Source organism: Pongo pygmaeus, chromosome 16 (genome assembly GCF_028885625.2).
Source record: "Pongo pygmaeus isolate AG05252 chromosome 16, NHGRI_mPonPyg2-v2.0_pri, whole genome shotgun sequence".
In the NCBI taxonomy this organism is placed as follows: Eukaryota; Metazoa; Chordata; class Mammalia; order Primates; family Hominidae; genus Pongo; species Pongo pygmaeus.
In genome coordinates this window covers 56,752,280-56,770,330 of record NC_072389.2, presented here as the reverse complement: position 1 = coordinate 56,770,330, position 18,051 = coordinate 56,752,280, and the positions used below count along the sequence as shown (strand labels likewise).

Here is an 18,051-nt window from a genome sequence, read left to right as displayed (position 1 = left end):
ATATTGATTCTTCCTACCCATGAGCATGGAATGTTCTTCCATTTGTTTGTATCCTCTTTTATTTCATTGAGCAGTGGTTTGTAGTTCTCCTTGAAGAGGTCCTTCACGTCCCTTGTAAGTTGGATTCCTAGATATTTTATTCTCTTTGAAGCAATTGTGAATGGGAGTTCACTCATGATTTGGCTCTCTGTTTCTCTGTTATTGGTGTATAAGAATGCTTGTGATTTTTGTACATTGATTTTGTATCCTGAGACTTTGCTGAAGTTGCTTATCAGCTTAAGGAGATTTTGGGCTGAGACTATGGGGTTTTCTAGATATACAATCATGTCATCTGCAAACAGGGACAATTTGACTTCCTCTTTTCCTAATTGAATACCTTTTATTTCCTTCTCCTGCCTAATTGCCCTGGCCAGAACTTCCAACACTGTGTTGAATAGGAGTGGTGAGAGAGGGCATCCCTGTCTTGTGCCAGTTTTCAAAGGGAATGCTTCCAGTTTTTGCCCATTCAGTATGATATTGGCTGTGGGTTTGTCATAGATAGCTCTTATTATTTTGAGATATGTCCCGTCAATACCTAATTTATTGGGAGTTTTTAGCATGAAGGTTGTTGAATTTTGTCAAAGGCCTTTTCTTCATCTGTTGAGATAATCATGTGGTTTTTGTCTTTGGTTCTGTTTATATGCTGGATTACATTTATTGATTTGCATATATTGAGCCAGCCTTGCATCCCAGGGATGAAGCCCACTTGATCATGGTGGATAAGCTTTTTGATGTGCTTCTGGATTCGGTTTGTCAGTATTTTATTGAGGATTTTTGCATCAATGTTCATCAAGGATATTGGTTTAAAATTCTCTTTTTTGGTTGTGTCTCTGCCAGGCTTTGGTATCAGGATGATGCTGGCCTCATAAAATGAGTTAGGGAGGATTCCCTCTTTTTCTATTGATTGGAATAGTTTCAGAAGGAATGGTACCAGTTCCTCCTTGTACCTCTGGTAGAATTCGGCTGTGAATCCATCTTGTCCTGGATTCTTTTTGGTTGGTAAGCTATTGATTATTGCCACAATTTCAGAGCCTGTTATTGGTCTATTCAGAGAGTCAACTTCTTCCTGGTTTAGACTTGGGAGGGTGTATGTGTCGAGGAATTTATCCATTTCTTCTAGATTTTCTAGTTTATTTGCGTAGAGGTGTTTGTAATATTCTCTGATGGTAGTTTGTATTTCTGTGGGATCGGTGGTGATATCCCCTTTATCATTTTTTATTGCACCTGTTTGATTCTTCTCTCTTTTCTTCTTTATTAGTCTTGCTAGCAGTCTATCAATTTTGTTGATCCTTTCAAAAAACCAGCTCCTGGATTCATTACTTTTTTAAAGGGTTTTTTGTGTCTCTATTTCCTTCAGTTCTGCTCTGATTTTAGTTATTTCTTGCCTTCTGATAGCTTTTGAATGTGTTTGCTCTTGCTTTTCTAGTTCTTTTAATTGTGATGTTAGGGTGTCCATCTTGGATCTTTCCTGCTTTCTTTTGTGGGCATTTAGTGCTATAAATTTCCCTCTACACATTGCTTTGAATGTGTCCCAGAGATTCTGGTATGTTGTGTCTTTGTTCTCATTGGTTTCAAAGAACATCTTTATTTCTGCCTTCATTTCGTTATGTACCCAGTAGTCATTCAGGAGCAGGTTGTTAGTTTCCATGTAGTTGAGCAGTTTTGAGTGAGTTTCTTAATCCTGAGTTCTAGTTTGATTGCACTGTGGTCTGAGAGACAGTTTGTTATAATTTCTGATCTTTTACATTTGCTGAGGAGAGCTTTACTTCCAATTATGTGGTCAATTTTGGAATAGGTGTGGTGTGGTGCTGAAAAAAATATATATTCTGTTGATTTGGGGTGGAGAGTTCTGTAGATGTCTATTAGGTCCACTTAGACCTAAAACCATAAAAACCCTAGAAGAAAACCTGGGCATTACCATTCAGGACATAGGCATGGACAAGGACTTCATGTCTAAAACACCAAAAGCAATGGCAACAAAAGCCAAAATTGACAAATGGGATCTAATTAAACTAAAGAGCTTCTGCACAGCAAAAGAAACTACCATCAGAGTGAACAAGCAACCTACAAAATGGGAGAAAATTTTCGCAACCTACTCATCTGACGAAGGGCTAATATCCAGAATCTACAATGAACTCAAACAAATTTACAAGAAAAAAACAACCCCATCAAAAAGTGGGTGAAGGACATGAACAGACACTTCTCAAAAGAAGACATTTATGGAGCCAAAAAACACATGAAAAAATGCTCATCATCACTGGCCATCAGAGAAATGCAAATCAAAACCACAATGAGATACCATCGAACACCAGTTAGAATGGCAATCATTAAAAAGTCAGGAAACAACAGGTGCTGGAGAGGATGTGGAGAAATAGGAACACTTTTACACTGTTGGTGGGAGTGTAAACTAGTTCAACCCTTGTGGAAGTCAGTGTGGAGATTCCTCAGGGATCTAGAACTAGAAATACCATTTGACCCAGCCATTCTGTTACTGGGTATATACCCAAAGGACTATAAATCATGCTGCTATAAAGAGAGATGCACGCGTATGTTTATTGCAGCACTATTCACAATAGCAAAGACTTGGAACCAACCCAAATGTCCAACAATGATAGACTGGATTAAGAAAATGTGGCACATATACACCATGGAATACTATGCAGCCATAAAAAATGATGAGTTCATGTCCTTTGTAGGGACATGGATGAAATTGGAAATCATCATTCTCAGTAAACTGTCGCAAGAACAAAAAACCAAACACCACATATTCTCACTCATAGGTGGGAATTGAACAATGAGGACACATGGACACAGGAAGGGGAACATCACACACCGGGGACTGTTGTGGGGTGGGGGTAGGGGGGAGGAATAGCATTAGGAGATATACCTAATGCTAAATGAGGAGTTAATGGGTGCAGCACACCAGCATGGCACATGTATACATATGTAACTAACCTGCACATTGTGCACATGTACCCTAAAACTTAAAGTATAATAAAAAAAAATTCTCTGGTTAGAATTTGTTATCAGTGGGTGGCAGCATCTCATTCTGATAGTTCTGTGTCTGAGCTGGAAGTCATATATGTTAGTATCTAGAGTTGAACAGTAGATTTTCCATTTACCTATATAAACAACTATTCTAGTAAAAATGTTTCCAGTATTGAAAACCAATGACTATTTTTGAGCATCTACTATGTTCTCCTAGATGTAGAGGGAATACAAAATATAAGTTTCAGACCTACCTTTAAGGAGCTTTTAATTTAGTTGAAGAGAGAGCTTATTAATAAAAAGTTAAGTGGCAGTTTAAGATATAAGAAGAGGAGTCTAAGGGTGTTATGTAATTAATTGCCAAAAGGATGGCCCTAGAAGTGTTTCATTATTCAGAGGAGAGAGAGAGATCAGATTAAGGTAGGCATAGAATTCTTTATTAAGGACAATATTTGGGTTCATTCTTGATGAGTGGATAAGATTTAGAAAGATAAATTCTTTATCTTTGCCTGAGTGAGAAAATTGCCTGGAAGTAAGTATAGATACAGGAAAGTACATGTGTAAAACTTGTTCCAGAAACAGTGAGAAAACCATTTGGATTGGAGCTTAAGGTTTGGCATAGAGAAAGTCTAGAAAAATAGAATCATAGAACTAGAATTGGAAGATATTTTAAAGGTCACCTGGTCTCACCAGCCATCTGATGCTTTATTCCCCTGTGCTTCATTCCTGCCAATTTGTCATCTGGCCATCGATAAGGGAGACTCAACTCTAAATGCAGCTCATTCTATCCTTGAATAGCTCACACAATCATATTGAAACGCTATTTGTTTTGTGTACATTCTACTTGTTAGTGCTAGTTCTACTTAGAATAAATCTAATATTTCTTGCGTATGAGAGTACCTCAAGATATTAAAAGACAGCTTTCTTGTAACCTGTGAACCTTACTACCTCAGGCCAAACCTGCTCCCCCTGTGCCTATCAAGTTTAACTGTTTTACATTTGACCCTGGTTACTCTTCTGAGCAGGTTTCAGTTTGTCTGTACTCTGAGCCTTGTAGGATGACTAAAACATAGCAATATTGTGACCTCTCTCATTAGATACATTTATGTTTTGACAGTCACTCCATATTCTTTGTATGTAATTGATTCATCATGAGCTGACTGTCAATATCCCGAAGCCTTACCCCCTCCCTGCTAAACCTTGTCTTCTCCATTCTGTATTTGTGCATTTGGATTTGGGGTCCAAATGTAGACCTATTTTTCCTATTACATTTCATCTTGCTAAGCACAACTAAACAGTCCAGTCTCTCAGTATCTTTTTGAATCTGGATTATGTTATTTAATATATTTGTTATTGCTTTATGGCTATGTCACCAGCCTGTTTGAAGAGTGTTATACCTACATCATCTGAGTCAGTTATTAATAAGATAAACAGGCAGGTCTGAAGAAAGAGCCTAGCAGTATACATTTGAAATCATTCTCCATTTTCATTTTTTGGAATGTTTACCAGCTTGTTTCAAGGATTTCTGTGAGACAGCTTGTCATATACTTTGCTGAAATAAAATACAGTCTTTCTACTTCTGCAGTCAACGAAGAAAGTCAAAGTTATATGAGGTGATTTGTTTTAATATATGATAGGTATAATATACACACCTTGACATCTCTTGGTGACCAAAACATTGTACTAGATAGACATTAAGCTCCTTGGTCTGCCCTGCAGAAGTTCTTTTCCTTTTTGAAAATGGGAATTTTTGCCTGTTTTTAGTTTTTTGCTATTGATGGCATTCTCCATGATTTGGGGGATTTTGTATTTTCTTATGGTTCTATTTGTTCTCCATTATACTCAGTGTTTTGTTTTTGGTGGTTCCTCAAGGTTTTATAATGTGCATCTTTAACCTCTCATAGTCTACCTTCAAATAACAATATAGTACTCAAAATTTAATGTAGCCAGGCACGGTGACTCACACCTGTAATCCCAGCACTTTGGGAATGAGATGGGAAGATTGCTTGACCCCATAAGTTCAAGACCAGCCTGGGCAACATAGTGAGACCCCCCATCTCTAAATATATATAGTAAACAACTTTCAATAGTATCCCCAATCTCCCTCTCCTGTGGTCTTCAGCATGCCTGTCCTATGAATGTTTTGTTAGGTTTATACATAAGTATTTCATTTATTCTACTGATTGTAAAGGGTGCTGTCTTTTTAATGTTGGTGTCCATGTAGTCATTGCCAGAATATACAAATACAATTGAATATATAAATACAATTGAATTTTGTATGTTTATCTTGTATCCTGTAACATTGCTGAATGCATATATTAGGTGTAGGAGTGTTTTTGGTAGATTTCTTGGACTTTTCCCTGTAGATAATCATCTCATTATAAATAGGAACAATTTTATCTCTTCCTTTCTAATCTGTATGGCTTTTATTTTTCTTATTTTGTTGTGGTGACTAAAACTTCCAACTCCATGTTGAATAAGAAGTGAGATTGGATGTTCTTGCCTTCTTCCCATTTTTGGAGGAAAAGCATTCAGTCTTTGATCGTTACATGTAATGTTGCCGCTTTAAAATTTTTTTTTTTAATTTTTGTGGGTACATAGTAGATGTATATATTTGTGGGGTACATGAAATGTTTTGATATAGGCGTGCAATTCTTAATAATCAAATAATGGAAAATGGGGTATCTATCACCTCATACATTTATCCTTTGTGTTGCTAATGATCTCTAATTATACTCTTCTAGTTATTTTAAAATGAGCAATTAAATTATTGACTATAGTCACCCTGTTGTGCTCTCAAATACTAGCTCTTATTAATTCTAACTATTTTTTTGTAAACATTAACCATCCCTACCTCCCTGCCAATCCCTTACTACCCCTCCCAGCCTCTGGTAATCATCCTTCTACTCTATCTCCATGGGTCCAATTGTTTTGATTTTTAGCTCCCACAAATAAGTGAGGACATGCAACGTTTGTATTTCTGTGCCTGGCTTATTTCACTTAAAATAACGACCTCCAGTTCCATCCTTGTTGCTGCAAAATGACGGAATCTCATTCTTTTTCATGGCCAAGTAGTACTCTGTCGTATATAAGTACCACATTTTTTTTTCTTTATCCATTCATCTGTTGATGGATACTTAGGTTGCTTCCAAATCTTGGTTGTTTTGAACAGAGCTGCAGCAAACATGGGAGTGCAGATACCTCTTCAGTATACCAATTTTCGTTCTTTTGGGTGTGTGCCCAGCAGAGGAATTGCTGGATTGTATGGTAGGTCTATTTTAGCTTTGTGAGCAACCTCCATACTGTTCTGTATCGTGGTTGTACTAATTTACATTCCCACCAATAGCATATGAGGGTTCCCTTTTCTCCACATCTATGCCAACATTTGTTATTGCCTGTCTTTTGGATATAAGCCATTTTAACTGGGGTGAGATGATATCTTATTGTAGTTTTGATTTGCATTTCTCTGATGATCTGTGATATTGAGCACCTTTTCATATGTCTGTTTGCCATTTGTATGTCTTTTTTTAAGAAATATCTATTCAAATGTTTTGCCCATTTTTTGATCAGATTATTAGAATTTTCCTGTAGAGTTGTTTGAGCTTCTATATATTCTGGTTATTAATCCCGTTTCAGATGAGTAGTTTGAAGATATTTTCTGTCATTCTGTGGGTTGTCTCTTCACTTTGTTGATTGTATCCTATGCTTTTTAACTTGATGTGATCCCATTTGTGCATTTTTGCTTTGGTTTCCTGTCCTTGTCATATATTACTCAGGAAATGTTTGCCGAGACCAATGTCCTGGAAAGGTTCCCCAGTGTTATCTTGTAGTAGTTTCATAGTTTGAGATCTTAGATTTAAATCTTTAATCCATTTTGATTTGATTTTTGTATGTGGTTAATTATAGGGGTCTGGTTTTATTCTTCTGCATATGGATATCCAGTTTTCCTGGCACCATTTGTTGAAGAGACTGTCTTTTCTCCATTGTATATTCTTTTCACCTTTGTCAAAAATGAGTTCACTGTAGGTGTGTGGATTTGTGTCTGGGTTCTCTTTTCTGTTCCATTGTTCACTGCGTGTGTTTTTGTGCCAGTACCATGCTCTTTTGATTACTGTAACTCTGCAGTATTATTTGAAGCCAGATAATATGATTTTTCCAGTTTTGTTCTTTTTGCTTAGGATAGCTGTGGCTATTCTGGGTCTTTTGTGGTTCCATATGAATTTTAAATCTTTAAAAATTTCTATAAAGAATGTCAGTGGTGTTTTGATAGGGATTGCATTGAATCTGTAGATTGCTTGGGGTAGTATGGACATTTTAACAATATCAGTTCTTTCAATCCATGAGCATGGAATATCTTTCCATTTTTTTTGTCCTCTTCAATTTCTTTCATCAGTGTTTTACAGTTTTCATTATAGAGATCTTTCACTTCTTTGGTGAATTCCTAGGTTCTTAATTTTATGTATGGCTATTGTAAATGAGATTACTTTTTGTTTGTTTGTTTTTGAGACAGAGTCTCTGTCGCCCAGGCTGGAGTGCAGTGGTGTGATCTCAGCTTACTGCAACCGCTGCCTCCCAGGTTCAAGTGATTCTCCTGCCTCAGCCTCCAGAGTAGCTGGGACTACAGGCATGTGCCACCATGTCCGGCTAATTTTTTTTTTTTTTTTTTTTTTTTTAGTAGAGACGGGGTTTCATTGTGTTAGCCAGGATGGTCTCAATCTCCTGACCTCGTGATCTGCTCGCCTCAGCCTCCCAAAGTGCTGGGATTACAGGGGTGAGCCACTGTGCCCAGCTGAGATTACTTTTTCAAAATTTCTTTTTCAGATTTTTTGCTGTTGGCCTATAGAAATGCTACTGATATTTGTATGTTGATTGATATCCTGGAACTTTACTGAATTTATCAATTCTAATGGTTTTTGGTGGAGTCTTTAGGTGTTTCCAAATGTAAGATCATGCTGTCTGCTAACAAGGATAATTTGACTTCTTCCTTTCCAATTTGGATGCCTTTTATATCTTTCTTTTGTCTGATTGCCCGAGCTGGCACTTTCAGTACTATGTCAAATAATGGTGGTGAAAGTGAGCATCCTTGTTGTGTTCTAGACCTTAGAGGAAAGGCTTTCAGTTTTTCCCCATTCAACATGATACTAGCTGTGGGTCTGTGGTGTATGGCTTTTATTATGTTGAGGTATGTTCCTTCTACACCCAGTTTTTTTAGAGTTTTCATCATGAAGGGGTGCTGAATTTTATCATGCTTTTTTAGCATTAATTGATGCTAAAAAATTTTTGTCCTTCATTCTGTTGTCCTTCATTCTGTTGATGAAATGTATCACATGATTGATTTGTATATGTTGAACCATCCTTGTGTCCCTGTTATGATAAATGATCTTTTAATAATTTTAATCATATTGTTGAATTTACTTGGTAGTGTTTTGTTTAGAATTTTTGCATCAATATTCATCAGAGTTATTGACCTGTAGTGTTCTTTTTTTGATGTGTCTTTGTTTGGTTTTGGTATCAAGGTAATACTGGCCTCATAGAATGAGTTTGAGAGTATTCCTTCCTTCTGTATTTTTCAGAATAATTTTAGTGGGATTGGTATTCATTCTTTTTTATATGTTTGGTAGCATTCAGCAGCAAAACCTTTGGGTCCTGGGCTTTTCTTTACTTAAAGACTGTTTATTATGGCTTTGATCTTGTTACTTGTTTTACTGATCCTATTCAGGTTTTGGACTTCTTTTGTGGTTTAGTCTTGATAGGTTGTATGTGTCTAAGAATTTGTCCATTTCTTGTAGATTTTTCCAGTTTATTGGCATATAGTTGATCATAGTAGCCACTGTTGATCCTTTCAATTTCTTTGGCATCAGTTGTAGTATCCCTTTTTTCATCTCTGATTTTATTTATTTGGGTCTTCTCTTTCTTTTTCTTAGTCTGGGAAAAAGTTTGTCAATTTTGTTTTATCTTTTCAAAAAATTAACTTTTTGTTTTATTAATCTTTGTATGGTTTTCTTTGTTTCAATTTCATTTATTTATGCTCTGATCCTTATTATTTCTTTTCCTTTACCAGTTTCGGGTTTGGTATGCTCTTGCTTTTCTAGTTCTTTAAGATTCATTGTTAGGTTGTTTATTTGAAGTCTTCCTTGTTTTTTGATGTAGGTACTTACAGCTATAAACTTCCCTCTTTTAGTACTGCTTTTGCAGTATCCCATAGATTTTGGTATGTCACGTTTTCATTATCATTTGTTTCAAGAAATTTTTCAATTTTCTTTTTAATTTCTTCATTGACTCACTTGTCATTCAGGAGCATATTGTTTAATTTCCATATGTTCGTATAGTTTCAAAAAATTCCTTGTTATTGATTTCTAGTTTTATTCTAATGTGGTCAGAGAAGATGCTTGATATTATTTCATTTTTTAAAATGTTTTAAGACTTGTTTTGTGACCTAACGTATGGTCTGTCCTTGAGAATGATCCATGTGCTGAGGAAAAGAATGTATATTCTGTAGCTGTTGGATGAAATGTTCTGTAAATATCTATTGGGTCCCTCTTTTTGATAGTACAGATTAAGTCTGATGTTTCTTTGTTGATTTTCTGTCTAGAAGATATGTCCAATTCTGAGTGATGTCGAAGTCTCCAGCTATGATTGTATTGGGGTCTATCTCTTTCTGTAACTCTGATATTTGCTTGATATATCTGGGTGCTCCAGTGTTGGGTGCATATACATTTAAAATTGTTATATCCTCTTGCTGAATTGACCCCTTCAGCATTATATAGTGACCTTCTTTGTCTCTTCTTACAGTTTTTGTCTTGAAAACTATTTTGTCTGATACATAGTATCAGACATATAATGATACTGATATCAGTATATCTGTCTGATATAAGTATAGCTATTCCTGCTCTTTTTTGGTTTCCATTGGCATGGAATATCTTTTCCCACCCCTTTATTTTCAGCCTATGTGTGTCTTTATGTGTGAAGTGTGTTTTTTGCAGGCCACAGATTTATTGAATTTTGTTTACCCTTTCAGCCACTATATGTCTTTTGATTGGAGAATTTAGTCCATTTAGTCCAAGTAATTAGTAACTAAGGACTTACTCCTGCCATTTTGTTATTTGTTTCTGGTTGTTTTGTGGTCTTCCTTCTTTATTTCCTTCCTGTCTTTCTTTTAGTGAAGTTGATTTTTGCTGGTGGTATGATCCAGTTTTTTGCTTTTTATTTTTGGTGTATTCACTGTATATTTTCTAATTTGAGGTTACCATGAAGCTTGCAAATATTATCTTACAACTCATTATTTTAAGCTAATTATGACTTAACACTGTTTGCATAAATAAACAAGCAAAAAGAAAACTAATAAAGGCTCTACTCCTTAACTTTGTCCTGCTACAACTTTTTGTTGTTACTATTTATATCTTTTTGTACCATCTGTATCTTGAAAAGTTGTAATTATTATTTTTGATTGATTCATCATTTAGTCTTTCTACTTAAGATCAGTTTACACACCACAGTTACAGTGTAATAATATTCTGTGTTTTTCTGTGTACTTACTATTACCAGTGAGTTTTGTACCTTCAGATGACTTCTTTTTATTTTTTTAATTTTTTTTGGAGGCGGAATCTCGCTCTGTCACCCAGAGTGGAGTGTAGTGGCACGATCTTGGCTCACTGCAGCTTCTGCCTCCTGGGTGCAAGCAATTATCCTGCCTCAGCCTCCCGAGTAGCTGGGACTACAGGCGCACACTGCCACGCCCAGCTAATTTTTTGTATTTTAGTAGAGACGTGGTTTCACCGTGTTGCCTAGGCTGTTCTTGAACTCCTGAACTCAGGCAATCTGCCCTCCTCGGCCTCCCAAAGTGCTAGGATTACAGGCGTGAGCCACCACGCCTGGCCCAGATGACTTCTTATTGCTCATTAATGTCTTCTTTTTTCTGATTTAAGAACTCCTGTAACATTTCTTGTATGACAGGTCTGGTGTTGATGAAATCCGTCAGTTTTTGTCTGTCTGAAAAAGTTTTTATTTCTCCTTCATGTTTGAAGGATATTTTTACTAGATACACTCTTCTAGGGTAAATTTTTTTTTTTTCTTTTCAGCACTTCAAATATGTCATGCCTTTCTCCTGGCCTGTAAGGTTTCCACTGAAATTCTGCCGCCAGACGTATTGGAGCTCCATTGTATGTTATTTGTTTCTTTTCTCTTGCTGCTGTTGGGATCCTTTCTTTATCCTTGACTTTTGGGAGTTTGATTATTAAATGCCTCGAGGTAGTCTTCTTTGAGTAAGTCTGCTTGGCGTTCTGTAGCCTTCTTGTACTCGGATATTGATGTCTTTCTGTAGTCTTGGGAATTTCCCTGTTACTATCCCTTTGAATAAACTTTCCACCCCTACCTCTTTCTTTACCTCCTCTTTAACGTCAATGACTCTTAGATTTGCCCTTTTGAGGTTATTTTCTGGATCCTGTAGATGTGCTTCATTGTTTTTTATTCATTTTTCTTTTGTCTCCTCTGTGTGTTTTCAAACTCACAAATTATTTCTTCTGCTTCATCAATTCTGCTATTAAAAGACTCTGATGCATTTTTCCATATGCTAGTTGCATTGTTTAGCTCCAGAATTTCTGCTTGATTGTTTTTAATTATTTAAATTTCTTTGTTAAATTTATCTGATAGAATTCTGAATTTGTTGTCTGTGCTATCTTAAATTTCTTTGAGTTTCCTCAAAACAGCTATTTTGAATTCTCTGTCTGGAGGTCACATATCTCTGTTTCTCCAGGATTGGTCTCTGGTACCTTATTTGGTTTATTTGGTGAGGTCATGTTTTCCTGAATTGTCTTGATACTTGTAGATGTTCTTTGGTGCATGGACATTGAGGAGTTAGGTATTTGTTGTAGTCTTCACAGTCTGAGTTTACTTGTATCTGTCCTTGGGAAGGCTTTCCAGATATTTAAAAGGACTTGGGTTTTGTGATCTAAGCTGTATCTGCTTTGGGGGGACCCCAAGCCCATTAATGCTGTGGTTCTTGCAGACTCTTCGAGGTACTGCCTTGATGGTCTTGGACAAGATCTGGAAGAATTCTCTGGATTACCAGGCAGAGACTCTTGTTCTCTTCCTTTACTTTATTCCAAACAAACTCCCATTCTCTCTCTCCCTCTCTCTCTCCCCCTCCACCCCCTTCTTTCTCTCTCTCTCTCTCCTACCCCCTCTCTCTCCCTCCCCCTCTCTCTCCCTCTCTCTCTTTTCTGAGCCACCTAGAGATGGGAGTAGAGTGACACAAGCACCCCTGTGGCCATCACCTCTAGGACTGTGCTGGGTCACACCTGAAGCCAGCACAGCACTGGTTCTTGCCCAAAGCCTGCTGTAACCACTCCCCAGCTACCACCTATGTTCTCTCAAAGCCCTGGGGCTCCTGCAATCTGCAGGTAGCGAAGTCAGCCGGGCCTGTGTCCTTCCCTTTAGGGTGATGAGTTCCCCCATGAGCTGGGCTGGTCTAGAAGTACCATCTGGGAGGTAGGGAGCAGAGTCAATAATCTTAGAAGTCTACCTGGTGTTCTATTGTACTGTGGCCGAGCTGGTACTCAAACCACAAGACACAGTCCCTCCCACCCTTCTCTCTCCTTTCCAAAGGCAGACGAGCCTCACCCTGTGGCCACCACAACCTCAGGCCTACAGGGAGTACTTCCAGACTACTACCAATGTTTTCTTAAGGACCAGGAGCTCTTTGGTTAGCTTGTGGTAAATGCTGCCTAGTCTGAGACTCACCATTTCAGGGCACTGGGCTCCCTTCTGGCCCACAGAAGATCCAGAAATGCTGTCCAAGAGCCAAGTCCTAGAACTGGGGACTCCAAGAACCTGCTTGGTGCTCTACTCCCTTGTGGCCAAGCTGGTACCTAAGATGCAAGATAAGGTTCCCTTTACTTTTGCCTCTGTTTCTCTCCAATTTTAGTATATGTGCTGTCAAAGCGAGCACATTGCCCCTGCTTTTCTCAAGCAGGAGTCTTGCCCTGTAGCTACCGTAGCTGGGAATGTGCTGAGTCTCACCTCAAGCCAGCCAGTCTCAGAGTCTCATCCAAGACCCCTGGCATAGTACCTGGATATTGCTGCTGGTTATTCAGGGCCCAAAGGCTCTTCAGTTAGCAGGTGATGAATCCTGCCAGGGGTCTTTCCCCTCATGGTAGTGGGTTCCTTTCTGGCCCAGGGTGTGTCTAAAAATGTCGTGTGGGAAATAGGGCCTGGAAAGAGAGCCTCATGACTCTGACTGGTGCCTTATCCTGCTGTAGCTGAGCTGGTATCCAAGATGCAAAACAAAATCCTCCCCACTCTCCTGTCGCCTCTCTTCAAGCAGAAGGAAGGAGTCTCCTTTGGAGCCGTGAGCTGTACAGCCTGGGGTTAGGGAAGGGATGATGCCAGCACTTTTTTAGCCATCCCGCCTGGTGTCTCAGTAGGATGCATGCCTCCCCAGCCCACTGTCTTTGGCCCAGTTCAGCCCTAGGACTCATCTAGGAGTTGCAGACCTTGTGGCCTAGACTGCCTTTCAAGTTTATTTAAGGCCCCAGAGCACCTGAGCCTTGTGATGGCAAGGCTTTTGGGGAATCAAGCTCAGACAGATGGGATCAGCGATTCCCTTCTGGGTAGGGCTCCCTCCATGGGTGAGCGTCAGCTGAGTTTGGTCTGGTTTTTCTTTCTGCTATATAACAAGGCAGCACTGACTTGAGTGCTCACAGTTGCTTGCTCTTCCTTTCCCCAGTGCACAGAAACTCTCTTAGCACCACGCTGCCGCTGCCAGGGTGTGGGAGAAGGGTGGTGTTGATGATTCAAGAGTGTGTTTCCTGCCTCTTCAGCGCTTCTTTCAGTGATAATGAAGTTAAAACTGGGTACTGTGAGTGCTTACCTGATTTTTGGTTCTTATGAAGGTACTTTTTTTCGTGTAGTGGTTAAATTGGTGTTCTTGCTTGGGGGACAATTGGGGGAGCCTTCTATTCTGCCATCTTCCTCTATTCCTACCTCCAGCTGTTGGGTTATTTGTAGACATTCTTTATCAAGTTGAGGAATCAAGAAAATTAACAAACCTAGAGGAGAACTTCCTCATATGTTTTGATTTCCTTTGAGAATTTCTCTTTGACCCTCTATTAGTTAGAAGTGTAAGATTTAGCTTCCAAGTGTCCTGTTAGTGATTTCTAGTTTGATTCCGTCATGGTAGAAAAATGTACCGTATGATTTCAGTCCTTTTTAGTTTGTTGAAGTTTGTTTCATGGCCCAGGACCTGGTCTATTTTAGTACATGTTCCACTCACTAAGCACTTAAAAGAATGTGTATTTTGTTGTTGTTGGGTAGAGTGTTCTATAAATGTTAGTTAATCCTATTTTGATTGATGGTGTTGTTGAGTTCTTCTGTATCTTTACTGATTTTCTCCCTGATCATTCTATCAAGTCTTGAGAGTGAGGTATTGCAGTCTCCAACTATAATTGTGAATTTGTCTGTTTCTCCTTTTACTTCTATAAGTTTTTTGCTTCACATAGTTTTCAGCACTGTTCTTTGGTGTATATACATTTAGTTCAAATTCAAGGTGTTGGCAAGGCCATGCTTTTTCTGATATTCAAGGGGAGGTTCCTTCCTTGCCTCTTCCTAGATTGCTCCTGGCAGTCCTTGGTGTTCTTTGGCTTGTAGCTGCATCACTGCAGTCTGCCTCTGTCTTCTCATGGCCTTCTTCCATCTGAGTGTCTCTGCGTATCCTTTTTTTGTAAGGACACCAGTCATTAGATTTTGCACCTACTGTAATCCAGTATGACCTTTTCTTAAACTAGTTATGTCTGCAAGACCCTACTTTCAAACAAGGTTACATTCCGAGATGCTGGGTGGACATGAATTTTGTGAGGACACTATTTAACCCACTGCTCTGATCAACTTTCTTTTCTCATCAGTTATATTTGTAGTTGCATAGTCAGGAACTTTCAAAGTCTCTTGAGCCTCCAGACTTCCTTGAGCCATTTTGACTTTGAGACCCCCATGCTATAAGGCATTCTGGGATTTTTTAACCTTTCTAAAATACAGACTATAGAGTCTTGCTCTTATTTTCAGTCTTAAACTCTTAAGATGACATTACTACTTTCTGTCACATTTCCATTATTTCTGCTCATCGTTTTGATTTTCTTAATACAATAGCAGTTCTCCTACTTACTTCTACTAATTGTGAGGCAAAATATAGCAAGAAGTTGTCACATGCTCTCCTATTCCTTAAATGAGATTTTTAGTAGATGACGAGTAAAGGCTAGCTTTTTAAAAATTTTGTAACAGATACTTGAAAGCTATAAATATTGTTCTGTAGATAGAGGGGTATCGATTTCAGGAGCACAGGAAGGGAAATAAAGTGATTAACTTGCAGGGTAGAGTAGAATTGGTAGGTACCGGAAGCATGGAGATAGCAGGGAGTCTGTTGAGGTCAACTAAGCTTGTGGTAAAACAAACCTGATATGAAGTGGGATTTCATAGTCTAGGAAAGGAGAAGACCAGAGCTTAGTAGCTGCTTGAATATGGATATGAAAACAGAGGATTCTAAGGTTTCTAATTTGTGATAGTTGTTTCAGTAGCTATGGCAAGATAGTTTTGAGGTATTTACAATGAGTTAAATTTGGGACACGTTGAATGTGAGGTGACCTTGGTTTTAGATTCCTAAGTTTGGCTTGTTTGTTTATTTATTTTATGTTTTTATTTTTTTGAGACAGAGTCTTGCTCTGTTAGCCCAGGCTGGAGTGCAGTGGCATGATCTCGGCTAACTGCAACTGCCGCCTCCTAGGTTCAAGTGATTCTTGTGCCTCAGCCTCCTGAGTAGCTGGGACTACAGGCGTCTGCCACCATGCCCAGCTAATTTTTGTATTTTTAGTAGCTAGGGGTTTCACCATATTGGCCAGGCTGGTCTTGAACTCCTGACCTCAAGTGAGCCAGCCGCCTCGGCCTCCCAAGTGCTGGGATTACAGGTGTGAACCACCACGCCCAGCCCCTAAGTTTGGTTTAGATTGGAGATATTCCTAATGTTCCACATTAGGTACCAGTGCACATTTGGGATTTATTATTACAAAGACAGTACTTGAAGTCATTAGATCTCTAAAGGCATTAGTAATAGTTAATGTTCATAAATGTGACTGTCAGTCATCAAGAAGAGATTTATGTTTAGCAGGCTATTTATGAAGACAGGGATTAAGTTTTTTTTATTCCATTTAAAGTATCAAAGATACAGTTGTTTTGGTGCCTAAAAAATAAGCTTTTGAATATCTTCACCCAGTGATGCTAGATTGGTGAGATCCATTCATTCAGGTATTTAGTGAGTACTTACTAAGGTATTCTACAAATAAATAAAGGAGAAGTCATGATGAAAGATAGGATGGTATAGTGTGTGCTGCTATTAGTAAAAACAAGCTTTTAAAGTAGGAATGATCTAAAGTGTAATTTGTTTTCACTCAGTAATTTATTTACTCAATCTTTAATTTTTATTGAGGACTCACTGTGCATAACCTTATAGTACATGGAAGAATAAATGTGCATATTGTACCAGGTGCTAAGAGTGTTAAAATGAATAGAAGTAGTCCCTACTTTCAAGGCTGTTGTATCTATAGAGTCATATAAATATGTACATATAGTATGTAATAAGTGGTAAATTAGAAGAAGAGGCTGATTTCAGGATGTGAAATTCATTTAATTGGCCTCCACTTAAGCCAGCTCATTGGATTCATTGATGCTGTCCATTCCTTCTACAAAATATAGGATGGATGCTCATAGGGAATAGTATACCAGGCTTTGTTGATTCCACAAGTTGACTTGTAACCTTAACAATAATAACAGCTGGGAAAGTTACTTAAGCTGAAAAAAATACTGCTACTACTACTACTAGTACTAGCAAACTTTTATCTAGTGATTATTGTATGTCAGGCTGTCTTCTAAATGTTTTACGTATATTAACTCACTTAACCTTCCTGGTAACCTTAAGAAAAATGTAATATTACTATCCATACTTTAGAGGTAAGGACACTGAAGCATAGAGAAACTTAATTACTTGTCCCAGTTTAGTCAGCTAGCAATGGTAGGACCAGGATTTGAACCCACGCAGCCTAGCTCTAGAGACCAAACTCTTACAACTCCGTTGACTGTCTCTCAAGAGCCAGCTGTGTTTATTTTCAACCTTGTATATGTCAAGTTACACATATTAGTATCATTCTATAACTTAATTAAATATTATATAAATTGATGAAATGTGAGTATAAAAAACATGAATGTTTTTATAAAAATAAGTGCTTTGGAAGCAATTTTGCTAAAAATCATTAATTAGGCATGGTCAAAACAACTGTAAAAGATTCAGGAGGAAATGGTTTAAGAAAAACTGCACTCGAATTGCTTTGTAGGTGTCTTTATGTTTTTACTCCCATTTATGTATTTATGTGTTTATTTATTTATTTTGAGTCCGAATCTTGCTCTGTCGTCCAGGCTGGAGTGCAGTGGCATGATCTCGGCTCTCTGCAACCTCTGCCTCCCAGGTTCAAATGATACTCCTGCCTCAGCTTCCCGAATAGCTGTTATTACAGGTGCGCACCGCCACGCCCGACTAATTTTTGTATTTTTAGTAGATTCGGGGTTTCACCATGTCGGCCAGGCTGGTCTCGAACTTTTGACCTCAGGTGATCCACCCAGCTCAGCCTCTCAAAGTGCTGGGACTAGAGGCGTGAGCCACCGTGTCAGCCTATTCCCATTTAAAGAACTGAAAAATACAGCCAGGGCCTTACAGGGGTGGCATATGCAAGAAAGACCTGTAATTCCCATTAGCAAGCCCATACTCCAGGGTCTTACTCAACACCAAAATATCAGTTATTTGTATACGTTTATGTTTAAAATAAAACAAAATGTTTAAAGTATACATATTATTTTAAAAATGATTCTCTGGGTTAACTGACCTTGCTGAGTGATTTATCCTCTCTCTGTCCAATGCTGTCAGTTAAGATGGCTTTTCTTATGGCTAGAAGCAACATTTAATCCAGATTGTGATGGTTAGGAAAGAATTTC

The 18,051-nt window shown here is 38.2% G+C and overlaps 1 protein-coding gene across 6 annotated transcripts in view; it reads left to right on the top strand.

The window, feature by feature from the left end:
- The window catches only part of DMXL2 (Dmx like 2), a 175,591-nt gene that overhangs the window by 85,114 nt on the left and 72,426 nt on the right, over nucleotides 1-18,051 (top strand). The window lies entirely within an intron of this gene.